General features: G+C 36.8%; 2 protein-coding genes and 1 long non-coding RNA gene across 5 annotated transcripts in view; 2 read left to right on the top strand and 1 right to left on the bottom strand.

Annotated features, from left to right (window-relative positions):
* LOC126213506 (uncharacterized) overlaps window positions 1–14,881 on the bottom strand; it is a 394,607-nt gene that overhangs the window by 199,833 nt on the left and 179,893 nt on the right. The window lies entirely within an intron of this gene.
* LOC126213498 (putative sodium-dependent multivitamin transporter) overlaps window positions 1–14,881 on the top strand; it is a 1,462,669-nt gene that overhangs the window by 1,404,598 nt on the left and 43,190 nt on the right. The window lies entirely within an intron of this gene.
* The window catches only part of LOC126213500 (putative sodium-dependent multivitamin transporter), a 616,831-nt gene continuing 605,816 nt past the window's right edge, over window positions 3,867–14,881 (top strand). The window contains exon 1 of the mRNA XM_049941337.1: window positions 3,867–4,136. The gene's annotated coding sequence lies outside the window, so the exon portion shown is untranslated. The remainder of the gene's footprint in view (window positions 4,137–14,881) is intronic.

Below are 14,881 nucleotides of genomic sequence, written 5' to 3'. Positions count from 1 at the left end.
AGCGGTCTCCTTTACAGATGAACCACATCTTCCCCAAATTCTACCAATGAACCGAAGACGACTATCTGTCTTCCCCACAACTGCCATTACATGCTTGTCCCACTTCATATCGTTAAATGATTTTTAACTGAATTTCGTTATGAATCTTCACGCATTGGTAAATTTGCACACTTTCATGGTAGGTCAGCAACGGTAAACCAGTATGACTGGGCTGAACGTTGACACAGATCATTTCGGGAAAGAATGCGCATAATAATTTGCTAATTCGTAACTATCTGGGGTACTTAGTCTTACTAAAACAGTTATGTTATCTCGATAAGCTGAAATTCATTTTCATTAGTACAATTCATGCTAATTCATCTACATCTACATCCATACTCCGCAAACCACCCGAGTGTGTGTGGTGGAGGGTACCTTGAGTACCTCTACCGGTTCTCCCTTCTATTCCATTCTCGTATTGTTCGTGGAAAGAAGGATTGTCGGTATGCTTCTGTGTGGGCTCTAATCTCTCTGATTTTATTCTCATGGTCTCTTCACGAGATATACGTAGGAGGGAGCAATATACTGCTTGACTCTTCGGTGAAGGTATGTTCTCGAAACTTTAACAAAAGCCTGTACCGAGCTATTGAGCGTCTCTCCTGCAGAGTCTTCCACTGGAGTTTATCTATCATCTCCGTAACGCTTTCGCGATTACTAAATGATCCTGTAACGAAGCGCGCTGCTCTCCGTTGGATCTTCTCTATCTCTTCTATCAACCCTATCTGGTACGGATCCCACACTGCTGAGCAGTACTCAAGCAGTGGGCGAACAAGCGTACTGTAACCTACTTCCTTTGTTTTCGGATTGCATTCCGTTAGGATTCTTCCAATGAATCTCAGTCTGGCATATGCTTTACCAACGATTAACGTTATATGATCATTGTATTATAAATCACACCTAATGCGTACTCCCAGATAATTTATGGAATTAACTGCTTCCAGTTGCCTATCTGCTATTTTGTAGCTAAATGATAAGGGATCTATCTTTCTATGCATTCGCAGCACATTACACTTGTCTACATTGAGATTCAGTTGCCATTCCCTGCACCATGCGTCAATTCGCTGCAGATCCTCCTGCATTTCAGTACAATTTTCCATTGTTACAACATCTCGATAGACCACAGCATCATCTGCAAAAATCCTCAGTGAACTTCCGATGTCATCCACAAGGTCATTCATGTATATTGTGAATAGCAACGGTCCTACTACACTCCCCTGCGGCACACCAGAAATCACTCTTACTTCGGAAGACTTCTCTCCATTGAGAATGATATGCTGCGTTCTGTTATCTAGGAACTCTTCAATCCCATCACACAATTGGTCTGATGGTCCATATGCTCTTACTTTGTTCATTAAACGACTGTGGGGGAACTGTATCGAACGCCTTGCGGAAGTCAAGAAACACGGCATCTCCCTGGGAACCCGTGTCTATGGCCCTCTGAGTCTCGTGGACGAATAGCGCGAGCTGGGTTTCACACCATCGTCTTTTCGAAACCCATGCTGATTCCTACAGAGTAGATTTCTAGTCTCCAGAAAAGTCATTATACTCGAACATAATACGTGTTCCAAAATTCTACAACTGATCGACGTTAGAGATATAGGTCTATAGTTGTGCACATCTGTTCGACGTCCCTTCTTGAAGACGGGGATGACCTGTGCCCTTTCCCAATCCTTTGGAACGCTACGCTCTTCTAGAGACCTACCTAGCGTTTATTCTTTCATTTCTATCTTATATTTAGGTGTTGTGGTTAACACACTAATCAGTATTAATATAGAATGAGATTTTCACTCTGCAGCGGAGTGTACGCTGATATGAAACTTCCTGGCAAATTAAAACTGTGTGCCCAACCGAGACTCGAACTCGGGACCTTTGCATTTCGCCGGCAAGTGCTCTACCATCTGAGCTACCGAAGCACGACTCACGCCCACTACTCACAGCCTTACGTCTGGCAGTATCTCGTCTCCTACCTTCCAAACTTTAAAATTGCTCTCCTGCAAACCTTGCAGAACTAGCACTCCTGAAAGAAAGGATATTGCGGAGACACGGCTTAGCCACAGCCTGGGGGATGTTTCCAGAATGAGATTTTCACTATGCAGCGGAGTGTGCGCTGATATGAAACTTCCTGGCAGATTAAAACTGTGTGCCCGACCGAGACTCGAACTCGGGATCTTTGCCTTTCGCGGGGAAGTGCTCTACCATCTGAGCTACCGAAGCACGACTCACGCCCGGTACTCACAGCTTTACTTCTGCCAAGTTTGGAAGGTAGGAGACGAGATACTGGTAGAAGTAAAGCTGTGAGTACCGGGCCTGAGTCGTGCTTCGGTAGCTCAGATAGTAGAGCACTTGCCGGCGAGAGGCAAAGGTCCCGAGTTCGAGTCTCGGTCGGGCACACAGTTTTAATCTGCCAGGAAGTTTCAGTATTAATATAGTCTTACACATGATTGAAAACAGTCTGACAAATTTCGGATAGTTTTTCAATTTCACGCCTGTGCATAGTAAGTTGGTAGCACTTCGTCACCTTGCCTGTTAAGCTGTGTAGCAGACTTTAAAGCTGTGCGTATCAGCATAACGAAAAGGCGAGGGATCTCGCTCGTTTTGTCCACGACTGTACATTTTACTCCCTGCTTCGATACTGCAGCCCTGCATTGGTATTCGATGAATTTCGGTCGCTTCATTCCCTAATTTGAAGCACAACTTAATGTTAATGCGTGGCTCCATTTTATGCTTTTGACCGCGTATGCCTTTGTCGGCTGTGGTGTGCGTATGAGCACGAGCATATTGACAGCCGTGGCCGGTGCACGGCTTTTGCAGTATCTGAAGATGCGCTTCGGCGTGGCGGCCCGGTTGTGCGCCAGCATTGCCTTCTCGCTGCAGATGGTGCTCTACATGGGCATAGTCCTGTACGCGCCCGCGCTCGCCATCCGCGCCACCACAGGACTTGTAGTGTTTCCTTTTCCTTCGAGGTTCTGCCGTGAAAATATTAAAATAGAAAATCTGATTGGGTTTTGAATTTTGGTGGTTTCAGTTACGGATAAGGCGGACTTCGTATTATTGATTGAGATCATGCTGTAATTTGACCGTGCATGGCAGACTGGGTCGGCACCACTACAAAAAGCGACTGTACGGAAATAGCATCAGAAACTAATTGAAATTTACCTTATAATCTTGTTAAATACGCAGTATTAATTACAATATAGTCTTCATGGCTGTCCTCCTAATTTCTCTTGTAGGACGACCCGTCTTTCACTTTTCTCCGTTTGTTGAAAGCTTCTTCAAGTTGTCACTGTCATGATCAATTTACAAATTTGGCGATAACCACCTCGAATCACTATTGAAACAACCTCGCTTTGTAATATAATTTTAATTTCCACCCAAAAACACATTCAACACATCGCCGAAAAATACACGTCTTTCGTGTAAGACAAGAGAGAGAGTGTCATCAATTAGTTGTTAAAAACAAAAACCTACGCAAAAAGTAAAGAGACGAACAAAATTATTTATAAAAATCGGTCGCTGGTGCAGCGCTCTTCTGCGTGCGCGATCGTAAATTATATCTTTGTATTGGCGGAGGCGCGGTATTCAAAGTACCATTACAATGCCTCCTCTACTGACACGCTCCCCAAGCGAGCGTGGCAGTATAGAAAATTTACATAGATACATATATATATGAGAAAATAAGAAATTTACATATTACAAAAAATATTTCTGAGCATAATGCTCTTTGCTTATCAGTCTTTATATACAGTCTTTTCGGTGTGTATCTTCTTTAGGAGTCGTAACATTAATGTCTTTGAATTGCAGCGTATTATCGTTGCTTAGCACAGCGTTTGAATTCTGTTCACATGATTCGTGTTTACAATGGATTTAATTCGAACAATAAATGTTTCTATTATATTGCTCCAATGTCTTTAAACGTAGTATCGGATTCTGAGTGTGTGTGTACTGCCTGGATCTCTTGCGTGTGACTTGAAGAAAATCCAAAGTTTGTTCAATGTGTCAACACGAAATTGTGATCTCCAGCAGTCGGATTTTGATGGCGTCTACCGGGGTATAAATGGTCAATTAGGGCACATGAAACACCTCACTGCCTACGACAGGTGATGAGCTTGTCTTTTACACCAGCCTGAAGACCTGCCGGCTTCCACTACACCATACACTTCAAGACATATTGGCACTACGTAAATATTTCTTGACCAGTGTTCCATCACGTTGGTTTCTTCTTTTCATTTTCAGTTCCATTTATATGAATCATGTGCTATATGCACAAGTCCTTTGCAGTTCATTAACATCTCCTTAAAATACATTTCTTGATATAGTAAGTACATAAACAGGTATACAAATATTTACAATTAATCATTACATGAGATAGTTACATTGTTGTCATATAGTACATATACAGAATTAAATGATAAATATAGTAAATTTTTACGTTACATTCAATATCATTGTGCTGACATGTGAATTACCTTCAGATTGAAATATACATTTTATTTGGTAGCTCATTCTTTTTTCTTTCATTCCTTTTTTTTTTCGTTACACTTGCAAGATTTGAAGATAATTGTGGCAACTCGCTAGAATATTCAATTTAAAATTCATCTTGCCTCCTGGAATAAAATTTACACATGCTTCAAGCTTCAAGACAGCCCTCTGTAGGAGGATAGGTTCATGGGATGGTTGCTAACTACTTCGTAAATACTAGTAAAGTCATCTCCTACAGTGGACTTCACAAAATAAAATATGATAAATAAAATACATGTTAACTTAATATAATGTAAAAGTTCCTATACCTAATACCGTTTCTAAGTGTGGTGTCCCCACTATTGCTGTTTTTAAGAGTGGTACTCTTCTATTACCGTTTCTAAGAGTGGTGCCCCTCTAAATATGTTAGGATCCTACAAGTATGTACATCAGTATGGTAAGTGTGTATATATATATATATATATAGTGTTCAAGTCAATCATGTTCTTATAATGTTTGTTTAGATCATCTTCTTCCTTTCATGAGTATCAAGCAATATAAATAAATGTTGTACTTAATAAATAAATAAATAAATCTTCTTAGATAATTGCTGCTGTGTTCCATGCTGTATATCCATTCTGTATTTACCTTGTGGTACCTGTAAAATTCTATTCATAAATAAATATGTGTGTATATCTCTCCATACTGTCAGATAATCACAAATTATATAATGTGAAATATTTCATCATCATGTATAAATTTTTCTAAGGGAGGGATGAGAGTATGAGCCACAACAGAGGACTGATGTTTTGTTTACTCCTTTCTATATAATGGTGCATTAGTTCAGTACAGTAGATGAGCTTTAATTATGTCATTAGATGACTGCTAAATATGTTCTCTTAAATAATTCTTCCAATCTGAAGTGTCAAGCCTACATAACTCCAAAAATTTCATTACAAGTTCCCATTAGTTTAGTGTTAAAGTGTTATAGATTTAAATCTTCTGGTATATTTCCAACAGTGGCTGCTGTAAATAATTCTTTCCACATAAATCTATACTTTCACCTGTAGTTATAAGAATATATAAGACATCACATATGTTATTATCTCAGGCATACCAATCTTTCAATAAATAATGTTCTTTCCACTACTTTCATTCTGTATTCCATGAGTACATGTGATATAGCGTTCAAATCTAGTTTCTCTCCTCTCAACGTATTCTCAATTACTCATCCATTATTCATTCTTCACGAAATAACATACTTATTCCTCAGCATGTTTTATATATATTATTATTATTATTATACAAATTTGGCTGTTAAAGACCATGAAAACAGTTATTTCTTGCGCTTCTGGGAAGTCTTCTTTCTCTCAGTCCACACTTCTTTCATTCTTGCGCTGAAGGCGGCTTTTCTCTCTTCAGACCATTTAGTTCCACAAGTCTTCTTAATTTTCACACCGAAACCCGTGAATGAATTCAGTTTTTTTCTAAAAAGGTTTCTGTTAAATATTGTTTCCTGATCTATGTCTATTTCTTTTAGATCTCTTTCTGTGTTGATAAAACATAAATTTATATTTTTTAGATTTGCGATGTACGAAAATATTTGTTCTGTAAGCCTATTCGGGTTCATCCTCATGATGTGAGCATAAAAGGAGCATCTTCTTTTTCTAATTTCGTCTGTAATTTTGCTGCACTTTGTATACACTTCTTTGTTGCTTTTTAGTCTGTATACAGGCTTACCTTGATCATCTGTTATTTTCCTGTGTCCAAGAATTGTCCTCACAATTCTTCTTTCACTATTTTCCATCTGTTCTGCGTATGTAAAATTTGCCAGTGTTTCTGATGCATATAGTATCTACGGTCTAATGACAGTCTGGTAGTGTCTGAGTTTAATGTTTTTGGATATACATTTTTTTGAATACATTTGTCTGCAGTAGTGAGTTGCTGTCTCTAGTTTTTGTATTCTAGCCCTGCAGGCTGGATGACGTTTTGCCACAGGGTCATTCCATATCAAATCACCCAATAAAAAATAAATTTTACACCCACCTCCTTAGATTGTCATGAAATTTGGCTCAAATGGTTCTAATACCATCCTGACAACACCTGCAATTTTTTTTTGCTGTATCTCTTATAGTTTTTTTTTATAAATTTTTAAAGTTTTTATGTTTTGCGTTTTCCGAACCTTCGGAAATGGTAAATTTAATTTGTATTCAAAACTTTAAAATTGCTTATCTTAAAAACTCTTCATGAATTTTTGCAGCAAGTTTATTTATTATACATATTTGAAGATAAAAATGATACTATTAAAATATATTAATATTTTCTATGAAAAAAATACATATATATATATATTTTTCTTTTTTTAACGGATGTTTTGTTTTATAAGAATTGCAATATCTAGAGTCTCAGACCTGATAGAATGCTCAAATTTGTTTTAATTTACTCTTAAACATATAGGCTACTTGATAAAACAAAAATAATGATGGCTTTTTAACATGTTTATTATTTATAGTAGATTACATTAGAATTATGTACAAAGATAGTGTTCTTACAACACTTATGTATAACCCAACTGATTGCTTGAAACATTGAATTTTTTTGAGTAATTTTGTCTTTTTAATAAACATTAATGCTGATTCAAACTGTTTTTCCACATCCAAGAGCTTTCAGTTCTTTTGATACAGTCTTTTTTGAAGTAATACATTCTTCCAGTGCCGCTTGATTGAGGTGCGTCTACTACACAGACTATGTGCTCCAAAGGCACTATGCAAGAATCTTCTCTTTCAGGCCAATAAAATGATGCAGCTGGTCCTGAAGGATGTAGAAATAGAATTTCTGCATCTTCTTCATCATTGAATATTGTTTTTACCTGTCCAAAGTACCAGTTACCATCATGATTTGCATGGTTCAACACGAACCCAATCAGAAGAAGAATGGAAAGAAAAGACTAAGGAGGGTTTTACACTATCTGTAGTCCTTCTAATTTCAAGGTTGTTTGTTGGAAGTGGTTTGAAGCTATGAAAACTTCTTGTTCCAGGAATGGTTCGGGTTGCTGAAAAAACGTTTTTCTAGTTTTAACCGTAGCAAATCAGCTTCTTTTTTTTCAATAAAGTGAAAATGAATGTTTTCAATATTTTTTTCACAAAACTTGTACACATTGATTGCTGTCATTATTTGTTCTTCATCCGAAAGCTGTAGACTGGCTTTCCTTAAAATTCTTTTAATAGTTCCTCCTAGGCCATCACAAATTCACTTCCCATGACTTGTTGCAAAAAAAGAGTGTTGGGCCTTCAAATTAAAGTCTCTCAAGTGTTCAGTCAAATTTTTAAAACTGTTTCTATTTTTGTACTGCCCAGCACAACCATCTGTAAAGTAGTGAACTGAGTCAATGTCAGTATGATGTAATGACAGCCAGTTTGTAATTTCTTTTTGTACAAAGTTAACAAAACCAGTTTCATGTTCTTGGTCATCACTAATAAAACAGTGGTTGGAACCAAAAACATTGTTTTCCTCATTTCCTAGGAAAATTCCAACTGGGTGCAGAGTACAACCACCTCTATTCCAGTGGTAAATTTGGATCTCATTTTGTATAACAAAGGAATAATTTTCACTGAAATCCATCACAATAATTCCTGTTTTGGGTGGTGGGTCTTCTTTCAATCTTTTAAAGGCTGCTGATTGGGATTCTGCTATAAACGAGTGCGGGGTGAGCTTTTCCAATGACCTAACCAATAAAGAAATGTAGTCTTCAACACTGATAGACTGTTTGATCATTTCTGCCCTGTCTGTGTTAACCCACTGACTGATTACAATTTCTTTTTCTAAATCATAATCTTCACTTAGTTTTTCAGTTAAGTACTCAGTTAGTGCAGCATTTGCAGAACAGCTTTCACAATGATGTAGCATGCAGTTTTGGTTTTCCGTGTTGCACACAAGCATCTTAATTAGGTCTTTATAAGATTCTTCAGTTTTCACAGCATCCAATAATAGTTTAACATTCTGGTGGATACTGCATACACATACAGTGTGTGTGCCTGCAGCACCAGCAAGGATACACCATTTAGGTCTCAAGAAACAAAATTTTGAAAATCCTACTTCTACCTCGGGATTATCCCATTTGAAAGAATAATAGAGTTCTCTCAAGTTACACAAAATGAGTCGTTTTTGCATGTACACATTTTTTTGAACTTTGTCTTTTGTTCCAGGTAGCACTCTGGAACTTTCATCCTTTTCATAAAAATCTGTTACAAGTCTTACTGTATTTTCAGAAAGAGTTTTACCTTTTTTTGGACCAGGAGTTTCCAAAATACCCTTTTCAGATTTTAGCTTTCTAGCTTGTCGCACCATGTACTCCCTTACATTAAATTCTTTCATCACTTTATTTCGACTCCAAGAATCTGGAGCCAAGGTCAGAATCTGGATTTTTCTAGATCCAACAGATGACATCTTCTCTTTCATAAGAGAAATCATTACATCAAAATCCTTTGCTTTCTTGTATCTTCTTCGTCATCATCAGTACTTGGTGCATCATATTTTAATGCTTTTGAAACCGCATTTTTTTGCAGTCTTTTCAATACTACTAACCTTCCTTTTAAAATAAGACCCTTTACTTTGTTCTGACAAGCCATGAAGCTTTATCGGTGTTAAACCTAAATTATCAAGAGCAATGTTTGTTTGTACGAGGGATTCATTTCTGGATTCCAGTGATTCTAATTCAACCATGACTTCATCATCTGTTTCACTTTCATTGACTTCAACTCTTAATTTTTCCTCACAAAAGTTGCGGCATGTTGAGCAAAGCTTTTGTCCAGGTTTTATGCTACTATTTTTTGTCAGTAATTGTTTAGAAAGATCCAAGCCTACACTTCTCAACGACTTTTGATGGGCTTATTATTTTTTTAGTGGGTCTACACATGTTGTTTGATACTTTTCAAAAACATTTAAAAAGTAGTAGCTGTGGTGTGAACATATATTCTTAAATTCACACAGATTAAATCCAGATCGTAAGTGGATCAAATTTTTTTCTTCCTCACTCAATTCAGGTACCGGTTGTAACTTTTTTGAAGGTGTGTAGGTTGTTTGGAAACAGTCAGATTTTTTAAATAACCCTACGTTACAGGTTTCAATATCGGACATACTGATTTCACTTTTGGTCTGATTACTGTTCTGGTTACTTTTATAGGATATTGGAAAAGAATCTCTGTAACTAAGTAACAGTATTTACTGAAAGTTCGAATAAATTTAATAAAATACTATCCAAGCACTATTTAACACTGTAATAATTTTTTACTTCAAAACACAGGAATAACAAAACAAAATCCAAGCATACATTGTTACTCCAAGAAGACAAAAACTTATTTGTGGTGTCTAAGTCACTTGGTACTTTTTATTTTTAGAATATAATTAATATTATTTAAAAAATTAGATAACTATTGAACAGGTTAAAAAGCCAACATAATTTTTCTTTTCTCTAATAGCCTATACAATTAAGAGTATTTTAAAACAAATTTGAGCTTTCTATCAGGTCTGAGACTCTAGATATTGCCGTTTTTGTAAAACTAAACAAAAAAAAAAAAAACCCAGCAACTACTTGTAATTTTTTTTTCATTTGGAAGATTTTAATATATCTTTATGGTAATTTTTTTGACATTTAGATATAATACACAAACTTATTCCAAAATTTCGTACTGATATCTTGAGTATTCTTTAACATACAAATTTTTTTAGTTGTGAGGACACGTTTAAGTTACGTTTCCCGACTGCTGAAACAACGCCAAATCTAAAAACTTTAAAAATTTATAAAAAAAAACTATACGAGATAGAGCAAAAAAATTTTACAAGTGTTTTCAGGATGATAAAAGAAGTAATTGTAAAAAGTTTCATCAAAATCTGACATGGTTGGTGTCAAGGCCTGGGTGATTTGACATGGAATGACCCCACAGGCTGACTTAGTTCACCAAGATATTTAAAATGTTTAGATACCTGTATTTTCCTGTATTTCGTAGTTATTTTCTTTGGTGGATTTTTGATATTTGTAATGATTTCTGTCTTTTCGAATGAAATTTGCAATCCTGCTTTTTCAGCAGTTTCTTTAAGTAATTCTATTTGTTTTATTGTGTCTTTTTGTGTGTAAGCTAAACAGGCGAGATCGTCAGTGAAGGCAAAACAGTTGGTTTCAATGGCTTTGTAGCACTTCCCTCCTATTTGGACTTTCTCAACTCCATGTTTTTGCGTGAGTTTTCTCCATTCTGCTATGACTTTATCCAGAACACAGTTGAAGAGTATCGGGGACAGCGCATCTCCTTGTCTGACGCCGGTTTTGACCTTGAAGTGCCGTGAAATTTCTCCTTGGAATTTTACTTTTGATGTTGTATTTGTGAATGTTTCTTTGATTATGGTGATTGTTGTTTCATCTATTTCATATTCTCGAAGTGTTTTGATGAGTGTGTCCCTATCGATTGAGTCATAAGCTTTTTTGAAATCAATGAATGTTATGAAATATTTCTTGCTCCTTGTAGATAAATAGTTCATTGTTGTTTTGAGGTTAAAAATTTGTTCGGCGCAGGATCTTCCTGGTCTGAAGCCAGCTTGATATTCTCCAAGTTTTCCCTCTATAATTGGTGATACACGATTGAGCAGGGCTTTTGATAGAATTTTGTATGGGACTGGGAGAAGCGATATTCCACGATAGTTGTTAACATCCCTTTTGTCACCTTTTTTAAACAAAGGGTGAATTAGGGCAGTTTTCCAGTGACTTGGGATTTTCTTGGTTTCCCATACTTGTTCAAGTTGTTTGTGTAGTGCTTCTACTGATGTTTCTCCCCCGAGCTTGAGCATTTCTGCTGTAATTGTGTCTTCTCCACATGCTTTCCTGTTTTTTGAGATTTTTGATTATGTTTGTGGTTTCCTCTCGTGTCGGAGGTGTTGAATGTGTTGGTAATGTTTCTGGTTGCGTAAAACTGAGAGTGTGGATGGGTGTTTGGCAGTTTAGGAGTGTCTCAAAATATTCAGCCAGGATTTCACAGGTGGCGAGAGTCTTATTATTTCTCATAAGGTTTAGGCAAGGGGACTGGTATCCTCGGAGTTTCTGGTTGAATGTTTTGTACCAAGCTGCCATGTTGCATTTCTTGAAATTCTCTTCGATTGAGTCCAGTTGTTGTTTTTCATATTGTCTCTTGGTGTTGCGAATAGTTTTCGAGGCATTCTTTCTGGCTTGCTTAAATTCATCAAAGTTGTTTTCGGTTTTATGTGAGTTCCAATTTTTCCAGGCTTTAAGTCTTTCATGCAGAACTTCATTACAGTTGCTGTCCAACCACGGGTGTCTCGGTTTGCTCTTTTTTGGAAAGGTTGTTTCTGTTGCCTCAATCAAGTTGTTCTGAAATTCTTGGAGGTTTTGTGAAGGGGAGAATGTCTTTAGTTTTTTCTGAAAATCCTTGAGGTTAGAGTTGGACTTAAGGTTGTAATATCAAAATTTAATTTATTTCTGTTTTTATATTCACCGTTTCTGCTTTTCTGTTTGTTTTATGGGATCAGTTTAGTTTTTATTTTCGTGAGGTAGTGATCGGAGCCGAGGTTTAGAGATTTTCGGACACGTGTGTTCAATATTTCTTTTTCACATTTGGAGGAGATGGCAACGTGATCTATTTGAAATTCTCCGATACTCTTTATCGGAGATACCCAGGTTTTTTGTTTTCTGGGAAGATGTTTAAAACGTGTTGACATTAGCTTGAGTTTAAACTGCTTACAGAGCATAATTAACCTTTCTCCATTTTTGTTGGTTCGTTTGTGTGCGGGAAAGTTGCCGACAATATCGCGGAATTTCTTTTCTTTTCCAATCTGAGCGTTAAAATCTCCTAGAAGTATTTTTGCATTGTTTTCTGGGATTTCTGATATATGGTCCTTAAGGTTTTCCCAGAATTCATCTGTTTCTTCCCTAGTTTTAGCATTATTTTTGTCATTTGTGGGAGCGTGAACATTGATTAATGTGTATTTTTTATTTGCACATCGAAAAGTGAGGAAAGATGTTCTCGATGATGTTGACCAAATATGTTCGACAGAGTTCAGAATTTTTGTGTTTACAGCAAAAGCTGTGCCAAGCTGAGGGCATTTCTTCATTACAATTTTTCCAGGTTTTCCTTGAAATATTCTGAATTTGTTTGATTCAAATGTGTTTTCATCAGTGAAGCGAGTTTCTTGTAGCGCCACAATTTGTATGTCTTCCGTGTGTAACTGGTCTGTAAGGTGCTTAAGTTTTCCCACTTTGAGAAGGGAGTTTATGTTGAGAGTTGCTATGTTGAAGATTTTTCTGGGTTTAATCTTGTTGGATTTGCATGGTGTTGCAGACTCCCCAGAATCCATGGGTCTGCTTGCGTCGTTGCCGATGGTGGATTGGCCACCTGGGGTAGTTTCGTTATTGAAAGACACTTCCATCATGCGTTAAGATTGTAACTGTTGAAAATCTTCAAAGTTGGGGAGATTACTTGCGTAACCTACCAGGAATACGACTAACGTTGTTAGCGTTAGAAGGTTTTCTTGAAACAGCCGCCTCTAACATGAGGAACAGACGCTGCCCACAAGCCGCCCAATCTGGGTACAGACGCTTGCAGTTATAGATTTTTGGTTCCTCCGCTCTCTCAGCCGTTGGGAGTTAAAAATTCCTCATCCGCCTATGAGACCGTTGTCCGGTTTTCACCCATAACCCTAGGCAGGGGCCCTCACAGGGTGCTACCATCCGGAGCCAGATGGACCCAGGTTTTTTTTACGAGGTTGTTACTCCTCCCCCTCCTCCTCCCTCATCACTTGTAAGATGAGGATCCAGGCTTGGGACCGGCAATGGCGGAGTTTATATATATATATATATATATATATATATATATATATATATATATATATATATATTTCTCTTATTCATCATCATTTACTTTTTTACTTCAATAATAATAATAATAATAATAATAATAATACCCGTTTCTCATCTTATATTCCATTTACCTCTCTCCATATTACTATTTATCCTCTTATTAAACTAAAATTACATTCACTCATCTCATTCAGTCACTCACATCGCTCATATCAACATTACTATTATCACATGCCTCCTAAAGAAAATAATTCTGTTCAGTTCTCTGCCTCCTCTAATGTGTATATGCCTCAATAGCAACTCCTCTTATAACCAAATATCTAATTAGCTATTGGATGGTTCACATTGCTTTCTAGACTTACCTGCATTCATTAGATTGTAAGTATCTGTATAACTTAAATGTGGGCTCATCATAACTGTATATCAAATTCATTATCTTCTTCTCGTTAGCTAACATTTTACTGAATGTATTTTTTCAAATGTCTGTGTGGATGTAGACCTCTGGGTTTGTGTGTTAATGGATATTCTAATGAATAACAGCCAGGGTGTGGAATATTTGCAATTCGGTATGGTCCAGAGTATAAGATCTGCCATTTCCTGTTTAAATGTTTCAGTTTTGTGGGTTTAGGATGTGTTCTTAGTAAAACTAACTCATCAGCTTGAAATGTTTGTGCTTTCCTGACACCTCTGCCATATTTCTGCTTTCTTTCCTTAGCTTTGTCACATAATGTTGTGTAAGCTTGTCTTACCTTTTCTTCTAAACTAACATGATTTGTTGTTGCTGTAAATTAGGTAGAGGGTCTGTCCATTCATTTCTTTCTGTTTTATCCACAATTAATTCAGTTGGTGTGTATCCAGTAGAAATGTGAGTTAAATTGTTCACTATTTGTTCAAATGGTGCCAGGTATTCTACCCATTTTGTGTGCTTCTCTGGTGTGTGTGTTCTCATAAACTGTCCAAATTCCCGAAATGTTCTTTCTACTGGGTTTCCTGCCGCGTGAAATCTTGAAATTAAAATATGTTTAACATTCTGTTCTTCAATAAATGTCTTCCATTTTAAACTGGTAAAATATGCTGCATTATCCGTGAGCATAACTTCAGGTTTTTCTATTCTTACAAAATAATCTGTTAATAGACGTCTGGTAATAGCAGTGGTAGTAACTGAACGTAAAGCATATAATTTTAAATACTTTGTGAAAACATCTAACACAGCAGGGATGTATTTCATTCCTCCACGTGCTTGTGGATAGGGTCCTGCAATATCTAAAGAAATTAGCTGTAATGGCCTCTTAGGTATGATTGGGTGCAATTCATTCATGCTTGTGTGATTAGAATATTTGGCTTTCTGACATATGATGCATTTCCTAATATTACTCAATACTCTTCGCCTTAAATTTGGAAAATAGCAATATTGTATAATCTTATCTGTACATTTGGTTACACCATAGTGTCCCCAAGTTCTGTGTGTAAATAAAATAAAATCATCGACATGAGCTTCAGGTAAGCAAACACACCAATGCTGTG

This window comes from Schistocerca nitens, chromosome 11 (genome assembly GCF_023898315.1).
Source record: "Schistocerca nitens isolate TAMUIC-IGC-003100 chromosome 11, iqSchNite1.1, whole genome shotgun sequence".
NCBI classification, from domain to species: Eukaryota; Metazoa; Arthropoda; class Insecta; order Orthoptera; family Acrididae; genus Schistocerca; species Schistocerca nitens.
This window is presented reverse-complemented; position numbering and strand designations above follow the sequence as displayed.